General features: G+C 40.2%; 1 protein-coding gene across 1 annotated transcript in view; it reads right to left on the reverse strand.

Annotated features, from left to right (window-relative positions):
• LOC128877592 (26S proteasome non-ATPase regulatory subunit 1) overlaps positions 1-16,109 on the reverse strand; it is a 65,896-nt gene that overhangs the window by 28,744 nt on the left and 21,043 nt on the right. The gene's annotated exons all lie outside the window — the stretch shown is intronic.

The raw sequence follows: 16,109 nt of genomic DNA on the forward strand, positions 1-16,109 counted from the left end.
GGGGTATTAATGTCCGAATTCAACGATGAGGGATGATGATCCGAATCTCGCGATTAACGGGCGAAACATCGTTCGGAAACTATCGGCGAACGTTGCGTGGAAATGCTGGCAACGATGTTAATTATTGTCACTTCACATCAACGAAACGAGAATACTAGAAGAATAGAAGTGTATTTTCCGAGTCATTTTCGACAACTCCGAAATCGTGCCACGTTGTAAAAATAGATCGTTCGAATCTACGAACCTTTCAATTAAATTGTAACACGTACAATAATCAAAAAGAATCGAAAGTAAAGGAAATAGTTAATTCGATGAATTTCCAACGAGGTGAACCAGCTCGAAACAATATAAGTCTCGTGCTACTCCACAGCCAGCTACGAAAGAGGAAACGCGTATAGGGCTCTGTTCTGACAACTGATATTCGCTTTTCGTTCGGTTCAATTTAGGAAATGCGATAAAAGTCTAATTTCCTTTTCATTTGAAAGCTGCTTTTAAGATAGAGAACGACCTGAATTCCCTCGGAAAGAATTCCTACCTTAAGGTTCGGGATTAAACGAATTACGTCAACATTGTTTCGCAAAAATTCGATGCTCTCTGGTATCGTTAGTCTAGAAGCAGTTTATCGGATGAAAAGATAACCTTATCTGTGTTACACTTGAGGATTATGTTAGGTTTCTTTAGAATTTTTTTTACATTAGAAGTCCGTTTCACAATTGATTATTTATAAAAGTTCTGCAGGCGTCCGATAATAAAATGATCTTTGAAAAAAATGTCTCGTTATTCCTAAACAAAATTGGGAATTTGGTCAAATTTCTCCAGAATTGTTTATTTACGATATCAGTTCGTCATATTTCATTATTTGTAAAAGTTCCGCGGGTCTCTTCCGATAAAACGAACTTTGAAAAAAGCTTCGTTACTCTTAAATAAAATTGCAGTAGGGGAGACAAAGAAAAATTCAAGTTTTTCCTTTGATATTGGTTGCCTTTACGTTGTATTTTGTTTTACCTTCATCGCTGGCACTGAAACTCACTTTTTCTTTGTTAACTGAAGAGACGAGACTCTTCGCTATTCCATTTCTTCGGACACAAAAGTTATTGTTAGAAAACGATGTACGCTGACGAGGAAAACAGCGAAATAAAAGTACCGAGAAAGCCACCATGGAATCCATTAAATTACGAGAAGGGACAACAGAGAATCTTACAATAGAATGTTTTGAAGCTTCGTGATCGAATTAACTACTAGCGACGCAAACTATTCAACGCATTTCCTTTATCTATTATTTCAAAACATGGCACAATACCTGTTGCCTCATCAGAGTTATTTTTACACATTTTCAAACGAACTAATCGTCAAATTTCTCTCAGGAGATATATGAAGAATTTGCAACCAAGTGACTTCGAACTCCGTGATTTAATTAAGTAATACTGATACAAACTATCCAATGGGCTTCTTTTGTCTTTGATTTCAAAAGATGATACCTGTGGCCGTACCTCAGTTGTTTATGGACATTTTCAAATGACTTGACGATTAAACTTTTCTCAAAAGATAGATTCATGAATAAATACAATCCCGATTGGATAAATTCTGTAGACTGAGGAGGTTTATGCTCATTCGTATTTGTATAAACACAGAAGAAGGACAGAAACTTACGAATAAATATTCGTAGTTTAGTCATCTAAAAATGGCAAGACGTTTGCCTTGGCTCCCATAACTCAGATAAAGGTCTTACAATGTTCCTGTAGAAATTTATTCAAGGGGTAGTTTGAGGACTCGCGTAAAAAAAAATGGCGTAACATTCCCTCACCTCTAGACGCCTCTGCAAACAAAGGAAATTCCTGAACGACAGCAGTCACCTCCCGCGTTTTAACCGTGGCAAAATGCTTGGTAAACAAATTCATTGGTAACGACATCCACGTCATTACCCTCTTCCGTCCCATTACGAGCGGTTACATACATCAAGGAGGGTGAATCGCCCGAATGGAAGCTTAATTACTAGTTATCAGCGAGCAAACCGCATCCCCTCCCGAGAGGATTACTTAACTCCATAAAATTAGAGGTCGGAAATGAAGAAAGAACCTTTTGTTATTCTCTCGAGAACTCTTTGGCGACGACACTCGCCCTTTCGAGGAGGAAAAAGAAAGAAATCTATTCTTTGATCCAAAATAAAAGAGAACTGAATCCAATATGAACGATCTCTACCACGATTTACATAAACTATGATTTATCTCTATGCGAAGAAAACACATACGTATAACACAATCTGTACATATGTAAATAACCGTTTAGAATATTTAGTGACAAGGAAAACGTTTCATCCACCACGTGGACAGTGTAAATTTATAGATATCCATAATTTACCCCGTACAATTTTTATGCTCACTGGCGCGGGCATAACCTAAATGCTTTTGTTTAATGTCCTGCTATGCGTGTCGCTTAAACAGCAATAAAACTCCGTCTCTGAACAGCTTGGTGTAATTTCATAGCTCACTCTTGCGTAAAGCAACACTATTTTATATCAATACGCGATTTTGAAATCACCAGAATTCGACTTCCTTAAGAAAAAATTGAAAATAAAACGGTTCCACAAGACTTAGGATTTTGACGATTTACAGCACATGAAGTTTACAATAATTGCAGGTATCAGCTTTCACCTTCCCTAATTCCACGTTCTCGGATCGAGTCACTATTGGCTTCGGCGTTTCTATTTTTGCAGAAATTCGCGAAAAACTGAGACCATAAGAGATTCTTATCGGCAGAATAGCGTCGATTATTAATTTAAATACAGAAAGACCGAGAACCGAAACGGCACTTCACGTTGTGCCATTCATATCCGAAAATCAATGCGCATTAGACGATGAAGATGAAGTAGGTCAGACCAGTCGAATGGAGCTTTCGTTGCGATATATTCAGGCAGCTGGTATGATCACCAGGATATATCCTTGCTATCGATTACTCGCGAATTTCGTTATTTCGTTTTGCCCGCGGAATAAAAGTAAAAACGACTTTTAATCAATCGCCAAGTCCCCTCTCCGTTCAGAGGGAGAGGGAAGGTTTGCTGTTTAATCATCGAATCGATATTGCGTGTTCCTTTTATTTTTTTCACAGAAACATAATCCGACGAAAAGATTAAGTAAATTCTAGATTGAATTAAATTTCGTCTTAATCACAGGACGATGATTTTTTCACCTACGATATTTCGTTTGATTTCGAAGTCTACAGACAATAGCGCACGAATGTACATCGTGCCAAAGGTAATTTTCTCTTCAAAAAAAACATGTGGAAAATTCTTCATAAGCCACTGTGAGACATCTTGAATATTTAATGTAATTAAATTTTCAAAATAATCTTACTTCCCTCTGGCGACGCGACGAGTAAAAAGAACTGGAAACGTTGAATCGCGAACGAGGTGGAAATTTCTGACGCTATCGTGTAATTTCACGCTTAGTGATTTAAAGCGGAGATTTAAGGAAAGAAAACGCTTTACTTAATGGAAAGTCTACATTACGGAGTGCGTTTAATTTCGTTTGCAGCCTCCGTTAAAGCCGAATTTAAGGCGAGAGCTATTTAGTTACATGGAAAATTTATACTTGGTTGCGTGGAATGAATGAGACCGCGAGTTTAAAAGGAAATCGGACGAGAGCCGGCCATGGAAAAAAAAATCGAGCCGAACACTGCAGCCATTCGAGACCTGTGTACGTGCAAAAGTGGTAGCACTGAATTAAAATTCTGCGTTGTAGTTAACGTTTCTAACTGTATGCTCTCTGCAGTTACATGTTAAGATTCTCTTGGGTAAATTAAATTACAGACTGTACGTCGAAGTACTCTTTGTTACATTGAATCGAAAATTTTGTATAAAGACGATACTCTGCTTTAGAGTTAAATTTACACATCCTATATTACAGCATTCATACTCTTCGGTTAAATCAAATTTGCCAACAAGAAAACATGAAAAATTAACTGGACCATCCAATGACACCATTTTCCGCTCCAGATCGGCGCAGTTTGAAGATTAAACGACGAACGTGCACTACTAATTCGGAGAAAATGAAAAATGCGAGTGGTCAGCGATGCTCCATTATTCTTTCTCTTCTTCTCTCGATTTCGTATCGGCACAGAAAGGAACGCGACGAAACGAGCGACAGAGAGTTGGCAATTTCAAAGGGTGCCTCATTGTTAGTAGCAACAGGGACGCAGATGAGAGAAAGATACCATCAAACGAGCGGTTTGCAGCTCTTTTGAGAACGTCGTCGTCGGTCTACTTTTCCTTCCGCGCTCCTCGAAGCGTGCAGACGCAGCGTCGAAGAGGCGAACCCTGGAGAAAATGTGTGCCTCGCCGAGGGTTAGGTTTCAAAGCGGATCGCGAACAGAAAGACGTCGACTCATCAGCTGCCTTGCCTCGCAAATATTTCCTCGGCCCTGTCTCGCGAATTTTTTCACGGTAACCAACTTCGCCCTCATCGGCTAAATTACGGGTCCAGGATCGAGCTGTTTGTCCTTCCGCTTTAGGGGAAGCTTTGTGCAAACGGGAGACGAGAGTCGGCTCCCGAAACGAAAAGGATACCTGGAAACGGAGCTTTCCAATTCGAAATGGAACACGATCTCGATTCCTCTTTTATTTTCCGACGAACGTCGCGCGCCAATTCTTTCTGGGAGCTCATTTCTGCTCTAGACTGTACCCGAACACATGTTTCGTCCTCTATGGGCCGAAGTTTTTTTTCTGCAGACAATTTGCGAGGCATTTGATAAATTCTGATTGATAGCGTTGATAAGAGACTAAAATTATTTGATGAAATTTTAGATTAAGGGAGACATTGGTTCTTTTATAGTCTAGACATTTTTCTTTCTAATGCATTCTTTTAAGAGGTAATATAAATCAATTAATAATTAACCTCAGAACTGTAAATACGTTTTCATCTCCCAGGAATATATACAAAATTTAACAAAATTCTTTTCTTCGCACTCTATCGATGATATAGAAAGCTTCCATAAAATTGTATTATTTAATTCAACCTGGACGATAAGACCGACACAATAGTCGAGGAAAATCGATGGAAGCTCGATGGAAGCTCGATGGAAGCTCGATGGCGCGGCGATATTACCAGAGGCTCGTATTTTCGCTAAAACGTCGAAAATGCTAAGTAGCCCGGTTTCGATGCGTCCGGCCCGTTCATCACCGTGGAAATTTAATCAATAACCGTTCCGAAGAAAAACAGTGGAGTCGAGGCGAAAAGTGAAACACCAAGTTGCACGCGGACGGGAGAAGGAGGAGGTAATATAAACGGAATGAAAGACAAACCGTCGAAGAAAGACGCTGGAGAAGAGGAGAAGTTAAATTAGCTGCGAATCGCGTGGGTGTGAACTGCGTCGGAGGGAAAATAAATTGGAAGCGAACTTCGACCGAAGTCGATGGGAATTGGTAAATTCTTCGCGAAGATAAAGCCGTTCTCGGAAAGGAAAAATAAAGAAGAGAAAAAAAAAAGAAGAGAGAAAAAACACACCGAACCGGATATCATTTATTCCGACACCGGGGAGCATTATGATGAAGAAAGTTTCTCAATTTTTCACCGAGTATGTTGGAGTTGTGCATCTATAATCCTGGAGACGCCTTCTTTATGCGCATACGCGAGGGCACAAGGTGAACCATTCAAATATCGACACTTTGAGAGAAGATACAAAAAAAAATTGCAGGAAGAATGAATTGATCGAAATTAAAATTTCGTTTAATTTTATATTCGGTTTACGTTGTGCCGTCTACAGTACACATCAGAAACTCAATAAACAATGAAATCTCGACTGATCTTCCATCTAAATAAAATAGTAAAAAAGTTTCGTCTCATCATCCCCTATAAGCTGATACTTATTAGCTAATACTTTAACAATTACAAACATTTATCCGAGCCCACGTCTCGAGAGGGTATATATACGTCTTGCGCGGTCAAAGGGTTAAGGGAAAACATGTTTCTACGTTTATTTTATTTTTACGCCCGTCACCTTTGTAATAAATCAAAACTCCAGTCAGCTAGGACCTCCCTGCCTCGTCTATTCGCGACGTATCCGTTATGTATCCGTAAGTCCGTCGCGACTTAAAGGAAAAATGTTCCAAAAGCAGGGCGAAACTGGAGGAAATAAATTTCTCATCGTGTTGGCCGAGACTCTAACGAGGAAAACACAGAGTCTAGCGGTGACTGGGAAAAAAAGAGCAGAAATAAGGTCGGAGGGTAGCCAGAGCGAACGGAGTGTTACGCAAACAGCCAGGTCCGAGGCAAATCGAAGAACATCAGCCATAAATAACGGACTCCCGGGATTTCAGTAAGGATTGCTAAAAGAGACACGTGGGTGGCGGGGAACAGGTTCTACCTACGTACGACGTGACGTTAATTAACCCTCCGCGAACGAGAATGGTCTCTCCAGGCGTGATGAGACCACCGCGTGCCAGCGAATCGGCGCAAAGGTCGAAAGAATTAAAGGAAAAAAGATCGCCTTCGGTCTACCTTCGTCACGATCGCCCGCAAATTCGTTCCACCCACGTAGGTACTTTCCACCTCCGACCATATCGGTGAATTCGACGAGAATTAAATCACGGAACGTCGATTTTTCCTGTTCCTCGCGCGTTCACCGACAGCCATACAACCGTGGACCAGTGGAAACAGGGTCGGTTGAATATCGTAGGGTAGTACTTTGGGCACACTTGTGTGCCATACCTATTGGGAACGAGATAACTGCGATCTCTTTGTCGGAGTGATCCGAAATGGAGTCTCCTTAGGGAATAAATTCTTAAAAAAATAAATACGAGGCAACACGTTTACTCTCGGTGCCAAACGAATTGGAAAAGTTACCGAATGTACTTTAAAAGGTACCTAAAATATTCTCGAATTTGCAATGTTTAAGTAAATTTTTTCCTGTAGTAAAAATTTTTTTTTAAAAACCCTTATAACGTAGTTTATCCATTTAAGGAGGTCGCTCGTATGAAAATGAACTACCAGTAATTTTTGAAACAAAATGTTCAATCAGAAAATGTCGAAAATATGAATTCTTTCAAGTAAAATTCAATTGCAAAAAAAAAACTTTTGTACAAAATAATCCAACCGCGAATTCGTTCGATTAAAACGAAACGCAACAAAATAAAACAAAATGAAATAAAACGAATCGAAATCGAATAAAATAAATGGAAGTGGAATCACATCTGATTCCTTCTGACATTTATTAATCGACGACGTTATTATCGGATGACAGAGAGAGTAGGTGGCAACAAAGAAGGAAATCTAAATTTTCGTAAAATCTTACGGTGTCCCAACCCTTTAAGCCACCGAAGCTAAAGAAATCCCTAAGTTAAAGTAGTTTGCAGGAACAATGACCGTCCCGCGATGTTACACAGAACGTTTTGAGAATTCAATTACATTGTCCCGAGGATTTCATTCTCCCGAAGCTGTTACGGTACCGCAACTGCGTCGTTACTCGTCGAAATCTCGGAATTTCTAAGTTCTCCGACACCCACGAACACCTTGGCTTCCGAAGAAACGAGGAAGTTTCTAACTGCAACCAGCTTCTCAGCGTACAATAACGGTATCTCATGGCTGGCCATACGAAATCTATTCGGGATTCAATTTCCTTCTACGCGTTAACTTAATTTTCATACGACGTTTCACAGACGACAGCCTTCGCCGTCCTTCTTCTATATCAGTGAACTTTTTCTTTTCTCAGACGCACTGGAATGAAGATATATATTAAATTTAAATTTCTATTTCAATTTTTTCATATTTTAAACTCGACATTCAATATCTCCGCAGTAATTTTGTTTCTTTTTTATCTAGTAGCAATTTTATTGCCTGTCGACAGTCGACATCCCCGAAAGTTTTTGGAATTTTTGCTCGTTAAATTTCACGAGCCCTTAGGAACTTTCCAGGCAGCGTGGACAACACGAACTTCTCGATGCAACAGCCTCGAGACGCCGAGGGATGTAGCGGGAATTTAATTTCCCCCTCGGCGTTAACTTCATTTTCTTAGAAGTTATCAGCCGATAATTGCGTCGCCTCCTTTTCCAGTCCCGGACGAACTTTCATCACACGCTTCGAATCAGTATTTACCATTTGTTTGTTAAGCAGTGAATTTCTACGGATAAGTTTTTGGGGAAATTCTCGTCGTCGAGGGAATATTTTTGGAAAGAAGATGGCCGTTGTTGCGACTGACAATTAGACTTGTAATGGAAGAGCAATTAGAGTGGACAGTTTAATGGAGGTATGGAAGTAATGGAGGTAATATTTCTGTGTAGGAGACAGTTACGTCAAAGGTGGAATTTAATGTTTCGGGAGAGGTGGCTGTTTATGCCGTGTATTCGGAATTTCCTTTCCACTGTGTCGCTATATCAAGGGAGAGTGACGATATTCATCCACAAACCTTCATTTTTCACCATCGCTTGAGATTTAGTCCCATACATTAATATAATAATAACTATAACTAATAATTCCTACCAGCTTTTAGATAAATCTATCTGGATTCGAAGTTTCGTCGAAATCAGAGCCTGCAAATTGGCTAATGTCCTTTGTAAGCAAACCCCTTAGCGAACGATAAACAAACCCGAAGGATTAAGCGTATCCAAGGGAGCTACTGGAATTTCAATAATTACTCGAGGAATGTTAATGTAGCGCAGTTGCATTACAAGCTGCCTTACGGGTTGGTGGTGTGCAATAAGGGTACCGAGAATTAACTGAGCGTGAACTTAAAGGGAGCTCCCTTCAAAAGTCATCGCTTTCGGGATCCTCTAAGGGCAATCTTAGCGGTCGTCGAGCCGGAAGAGGCAGTGCTGCCCCGGAATTGCCATAATTGGCAATCCTGCGCAATTAGGGAGCTCTCGTGTCTCTTATCAAGCGAAAAGACGCGAGGTCAATTTTCCTGCGTTTACTAAATACACCGTCCAGGAACCATTTCAGCCATTTTTGTACCTGCAGTTACAGATTATTGATTGCTCCCCAAACGAAATCAGTATATTCGCGAATACATTTCACAGAGATATTTGATCGTAACATCGAAACATGAAAAATCCTGCTTTACGCAACTTTGGACAAAACGCGCTAATTGGTTATCGAAAAAAAAAAAAAAATCGTTTATTTGTTGACTATTGAAATGTGTGACTCAAATTTCGTATCTAACAGTCGAGAAATAAACGATTTTTTTCGAAAATCAATTATCACATTTGGTCCAGTTCGAAAAGAGCTGATAATAAAATATTAGCGCTATCGATATGAGTATGTTAACTTCTCGAAAATGGTCGTTTTTAACACAGACGTGCACGTAACCAAATAAAATTGTTCACAGTCTTTGAGACCCATAGAGACATTCTACAAAAGGAAAACTCAGGACTACCGTTCGTTTCTTTGGAATTAATTCCCAAAGGAGACTTTGTAACGAAGTAAATTCGACTGCCTAAATCTGGCAAGGGTTTCCAGAAACGATGCACGACAGCTGAAGCCTGAATTGCCACAGAACGTTGGATCAACTGATGGATGTAATTGCAAAAGGGAGGGGGAGATCATCGACAGACGCAAGAATTTCGTGCGTTATTCGTGAAACAAGGTATGTATTCGATATGCGCCGACAGTCGAAGGATTGTTTGCCGCCGAATAGAAGGGCTGTTCGCGTCATTACGTCTCTGCGCGTCAATCAGCCCGTCGAGTACGATCAAAGCTGGACTGGGATGAGCCGAGCTTAAACTCGAGTCAATGCCAGATGCACTTGCAGCTGGAGTGTTTGCATCTGAACCGTGGTTATCGAGAGAAACGCTCCGAACGTCTGACAGACATTGGACTCTACTTCTCTGATCTCTTCTTTCCCCATGGTGGCTCCTTCGTCGTACACGTCGACGGAACATGCTCACATCGTGATTACCTTGTTCTTTCTGAATGAACATCTGCGTTGCTTCGTTTTGTTCTGTTATATTTTATTTTATTTTAATTCGTCTTATTTTATTTTATTTTGTTTGATTTTAGTCCATTTTCAATTCACTTATATTCCACTTGCATTTGAAAAATGCAATATTTGCCAAAACCTAATTACATACCTACTCCGCTTCTTGACTCTACCACCTTATTTTTCCCAAATTACGCCAATTTTTACGATCAAAGATCAACATTTACACTTACGTGTTTTCACGAAAGCTTCGCGTTTCTAAATTACCGAGCTCCCCGTTAAAGCGCCGGTACAACCGATCCAGACGGAACAAAGGGTCGTATTTTCCAAAACGTCGATAAGCCAATGGGACGAATTAATCGCGACATTGTCTCGATGTAGAGCGCGCCAGATCGTATCGACGTTCGGACATTTATAAACCGCGTACTCGTAAGCTCTCGCAATTAATCATCAAATTTTCAAAGTGCTTTCCCTGTTTCTCTGTGCGTTGCAACAACGATTTAAACGACGCGTGCTTTCGTCCTCCGTCCTCGAGCAATGTAATCGCCATTTCGCCGTGGACATCGTCCCTTATTTACAGCATGTCATTAACCGCGGGTTAACCAATCGCGAGTGCTATAGGTCGTTTTCGATACCGTTGTACAGCCATTTCGAATTCGACAAAGCGACTACTCGACTCCAAGTTTAACCAGTTTATCAATTTGAATAACATTCTTGACGTAGGTAGAAAAGTGATCCATTCGCCTTTGTAAAAAGTAAACAGAACGAACAAAACTTTTATCTGAATAATACATGAGGAATAAACCCAATGCGCACGAGGACTAACGAGGAATAAACTGCTCGATATAAAGCCGCTAGCCAGGGGTGCTTGTGTCGCTATATCGAGGGAGTGTGGCGATTGTAGTCCAGAAATTGTAACTTTTTATTTCGACTCGAGCCTCTCCTAAATTCGCATGACGCGCAACATGATTCGATTCGAAGAGAATCCCTAAATCGATCGCAAGATTAATCGGCTCGACGTGAGTGTCCCATAGGAATATTTTGCAAAAATCCAACAAGAATTTTGGCGCTACGCCTAATGGCCGGTTTCCAGAAAGAAGCACCTGACGACGCTTTATGCGAACCACCCGAGCGCACAACCCTCGGTGGATCGTCCGGATGATTTATTCCCCAGTGAAACGCCGCCGCGGAAATCGACCATGAGTTATTGAATAATGTCGGGAGTCCGGCGCGGCCGTGTTCTGAAATTGAAAATGCACCTTTTTCCTCCATGCTGCGCCAAAGTGCTTCGCTTTAATTTACGCAATCCAGATCAATTTACCCATGCGCACGCGGAACGCTTGTAATAAGATTCGCGTCGTTATTGGAGAAGATAGATAGCACGGTGGCACGAAAATAACGTTTGCGCGCCAATTAGTCTCGGCGATCGTCGCTTATTATAATTGCGTTATAAAAGTAATCAGAACAACAGCGGTAGCGATAATTCGACGAAGGAAGCCTGCTCGTGCAAGAATAACTGAATATTGGTGATAATGACACTCTGATGACTTTAACGGTTGTGATATAGGGATAATATCTGTGATATCTACAGGGTGTCTCGTTTGAAGTGCTTGAATATCTCACGACGGGATTAAAGCCATTAAGAAAAATCTTTCTTCTTCGAGAAGGTGGATGCGCTAACCTCGTATAATAGATCTTTGTCTAAACAAATTTGTAATTATTATAATATTATAATTTCCATTCACAGTCGCTTTTTTATTATTTTCTCTCTGAAATTAGGGCCCGAAAATGAATTTCAGTAATCGTTATTCGGGGCATGTAGCGCCCTCGGCGCAGAATGCATTCGGTCCCTTCAAGTGGAAGAGGTTAGCCAATTTCAAAACGCTGCCGGCCTATTCCCTAAAAAGCGAAACGCAATTTCAATTTAAACCCGCGATCGATCCTTTTGCCGGTGGAGTCGTGCGGTTACCTTATTCTCCCCGCGACTCTCGAAATTTCGATTCGCCGCTCGGGCTAAAATCCTTTCAGCACTTCAGAAACCACCTACTCGAGCGTTGCCTCGACCGAATAATGGCTCGTCTCCCTTTTACCGACGGGCTTGTACCGTGAAACACAACGTTGGCCGCGGGATACTCATCAAAACGTGAGTTTACCCATTTCCCTGGATAAACCGTGTTGCGCAACAAGCAGTCGGTTCGACGAAAACCGCGCGGCAGCTGCGCGCGGTTGTTGCGCGGTGGCTCGAGAGGGAATCGTAATAATTTAACGCGCTGTCGTCCGAGACAGTGACGCGGGCAGTCCCGAACTCGTTAATCCTATTGTGAAGTTTTGATAGCCGGCCACAAGAACACCGACGGATCCAGGTGGAGGTCGAGAGAGAGAGAGAGAGAGAGAGAGAGAGAGAGAGAGAGAGAGAGAGAACGTTTTGAAAACTTATTTGAATAATTCAACCCGTGCAGGCCGTGCTTCGCGTTGCGTGCGCTCGGTCGAGATACGAAATGAATAATGAGCTTAATCACTGTAGTTTTGCGTCAAATTGGCTCTTGTATACATTAGAGGTGTCCTCTTCGCGGGGTTATAAATTTATCGCGGTGACGTTCGTGCAAATTCATATTTCTATGGAGAACGCGCGGAAAAGTGGAGCTTGAATGCAAATAATTACAAAATGTAATGTTTTAGGGAGAATTATTACACCTGTTTACGTTGAAATTCGAAGATAAAAAGGTCTCTGGGAGTCGTAAAGTGTCTCATTCTGATATTTAAACACGATGAAAATTTCATGTATAAATAAACCTTTTTGCGGGATTGATTCCCTGTGTAAAAACGAATCGAAAAGTTATTTGCCATTTTGCAATCCGAAGCTTCGTTCTCCAGATATAAGGAAATAAAGTTGATCACACAGCCAACCACGCATGCGTCCACATGTGTACACATGTGGTTACGAGCGAAAACTGTAACCGCTTGTATCTCGACAAGGAAGCCTCGGATTGCAAAACGGAAAAGAACTTTTTTATTTTTATTAACACGAGGATTCCGCGAAATTGAACCAATTTTTAGTAGCTTACGCGTGTATAGAAGAAAGTTCATTTATTTTGAAGATCGTAGATCTCAGTAGAAGTAGAGATACGGCGAAACGTTCAAATGGTAGAATAATCTAATAATGGGGATCCCTCTACTGAATTTTCCAGAACGAACCCTGCCACGACACACAATCCACATGAAATTGAATCATTTTCCACGAAGCTACAAAGTGATTGCTCTGGCGAACCACGTCGGGCAAGCCGTGGTACCGAGAAACCTCACAATGGCATTCAATCAGAAAACACACCAAGTGTTTCGCGATCGCAGTACCCATCGTTGAGGCACCGGCGAGGTCTTCGGGCACACGAAGCTTTTGTGCTTCGAGCTTGTTGATAAATTCCATCCTGGAACGTGCGAGGCGTGTAAAACGCGCTGAAAATTCCCATCGCGAAATAGATATGGTTATGTCGCGGTGGGTTTATACGCCTCCATCGTCGGGAATATGTTTTCCACAGTCGCGTCGGGGAACGATGAACTTTCGAGCTTCAAGGATTCCGCTTCTCTTTTGTCGTGTCAACGGGAACTGGATTGATAACGTTTCAGACGACACACTGTCAGCTCAGTTCAGTGGTTCATTAAACCGATCAGCTTTTCACAATCGACAAAGCTATTTCACTACCACTTTCTCTACTTGTTTACATTTGCATTTTCTTTCTTCATTCGACACGCGCATGCGTCTTGCACGACTCCTGCATTGTTTCCTGCACCATTTTCGAAATAACATTATTGTACAGTCTATATATTTCCCCCCTTTTAATTCCCAAAGAATTTTTAACTCTCAAGTATCAATTCCTTTTCTATATCTATGAAAATATGAATTTGCATAAACATTCGCAGTCCAGTTAGGATTTATGGTTCACCTGGTACGGCTAAAATTTTTCAAGATTATTCCCTAACTTGATATTCACTTTTTCACTCGGCAACATCAATCTTTGCTAATAGCCCGACGGCGAACTAATTAAGGCTTACCTCCAAGCAGAAATAGCAACGTTCCGCCTCGAGGCGAACGCGAAAATTCCTGCAGATTACCGCGGACGGACTGCGTCTTCGGATCATTAGATCCTTTAGAGTAAGCGCGATTACAGAAACAGTGGATCCATCCTTTGAAGCAGTGCTCGCTACGGAAACCGCTAATCACCGCTACGCGGAGATAATTAGACTCACTGTTCGACAGGCGAAGGTGATAACGCCAAAGAGGATTAGTAACTTCGTGGTAGTTGAAATGCAACAGCGAAATAATCCCAGCTCAGGATTACTGTGGCTTCAATTTTAACATTCGCTATTGGGGGTCGGGTTCGTCTCAACCTCTCAAGAATCATTCATCAAGATATTAAGTGCTTTTATAAAATTCATCACTTTCCAGGTTAAAAACAATATTACTTCTCTAAATATTAGGGTGAACCAAAAGTTCGTGCGTTTTTTACACGTTGTTTCAGTTTATGCAATTTTTTGAAGTCATTAAAATTACGTCGAAAAAATTGCACAAACTGGAACAACGTAAAAATTGCACGAACTTTTGGTTCACTTTAATATATTGGTCAAATATGTATTTATCCGAGAATAAATTCCACCCAAACTCTAGAAATCAACACTTTTTAAGCTAAAAATAGTATTACTTATCTAAATATATCAGTTAAATTTGTCTTTATCCAAGAATAATTTAAGAATGGTAGTCAATAGGCTTAGTAACTTAAAGCTGCTGAAAGAATTAGAAAGAAAGACTCACGTGTCTGCTCAAGCTGGTTGTAGAAGTCTCTTACCTAAAACAAATCAAAATGTATATTACTAAAAATATAAAATAATAACGTCAAAACAGAATGAATAAAAATTCATGAAACTAGAATGAATTTCCGTTGAATTCAATACGCAAATCGAAAAATTAAAACAAGTATATTACCTAATTATTACCTATACAAGCGATTTTAAAAGTAGAGTCGTTTTTTCTCGAGATAATGATTGAAATTAATTTAAAAAGAGATTGTTACGTATAAAAATGTGCAATCTAGACCATATTGTTATTTAAATTTTCTGTATGTGTATGAATTCATTCCTTATTCTATTTTTTATTTAATAATAACATACGAAATGTACATTTTCAATAATGATATTCGTAATTCATTTATATAATTTATATTTATGGTATAAAAATTTCAGACTTAATTCTCGACCAAAATAAACGACTCCACCCTTAATCATTTTTCCCAGAACTATAGAATATTTCTACAAGGTGTACGCTAATCTGCGATTAAGTAGATTGAACGAGTTGTCGTAAGTCCAAGATTTTGATGAATAATATTGTAGTATGTGATAACCATTGGAGGTGCGTTTCCTTAGAATAAATCGACGATAAACCCCGGTAAAACCTAAAAGCGGATTTAGCCTTAGGGTAAAAAACACGGAAGAGGCTGCCGTGTATCTTCCCTTTTCGGTCCACAAATCGTTGGAGGAGCCTCCCCGAAGGTTTTCAGCCACGACTCGTTGTCACGGAAGGACACACACGGAAACTGCATTACTGGGCTCCTTTGAGGACACGTAACGCGGATTTATACGAAGATTCGAGTGAGAAAAAATACTCCAGGTAATGGAGAATCAATTTTCGGGGCGAAAATGTAGCATTTAAATGCGTAGCGAGGCAAGAAAAGGGATATCAACTCTTTTGAACCTGAATTCACGCAGATTTTGGTCATACTTCGTTAGTTCAGAAGACTAATTAATATTAAATTCACCAAGATTTATTTTTTAATTTAATATTTTATAAATTCTGGTGGTTAATCAAGGTTTAACATTTTTATTTTTAAACGGTCAGATGATCGTTTTCAAATGTTTGTGCACAGTGAAAGTAAAGTGAAAAAAAGAAATTGATTTGTTCTGTCATTCAATATAAATGAAATACTTTTACATTCAATGAGAAAAAAATATTCTTTAAACAGTATTTCACACGACCATCGGACGAACGAATTTTTTTCTTAATACTAGTTTTTCCTTAATACTAGTCCTCTTGAAAGTCGACTTGATTAGAGTACTTTCCCACTTTGTGCGTGGAAAAATAAAAAGGTGAGGGATAGAAAAAGAAAACTCGAGAGAGAGAGAGAGAGAGAGAGAGAGAGAGAGAGAGAGAGAGAGAG

Source organism: Hylaeus volcanicus, chromosome 5, assembly GCF_026283585.1.
Source record: "Hylaeus volcanicus isolate JK05 chromosome 5, UHH_iyHylVolc1.0_haploid, whole genome shotgun sequence".
Taxonomy (NCBI): domain Eukaryota; kingdom Metazoa; phylum Arthropoda; class Insecta; order Hymenoptera; family Colletidae; genus Hylaeus; species Hylaeus volcanicus.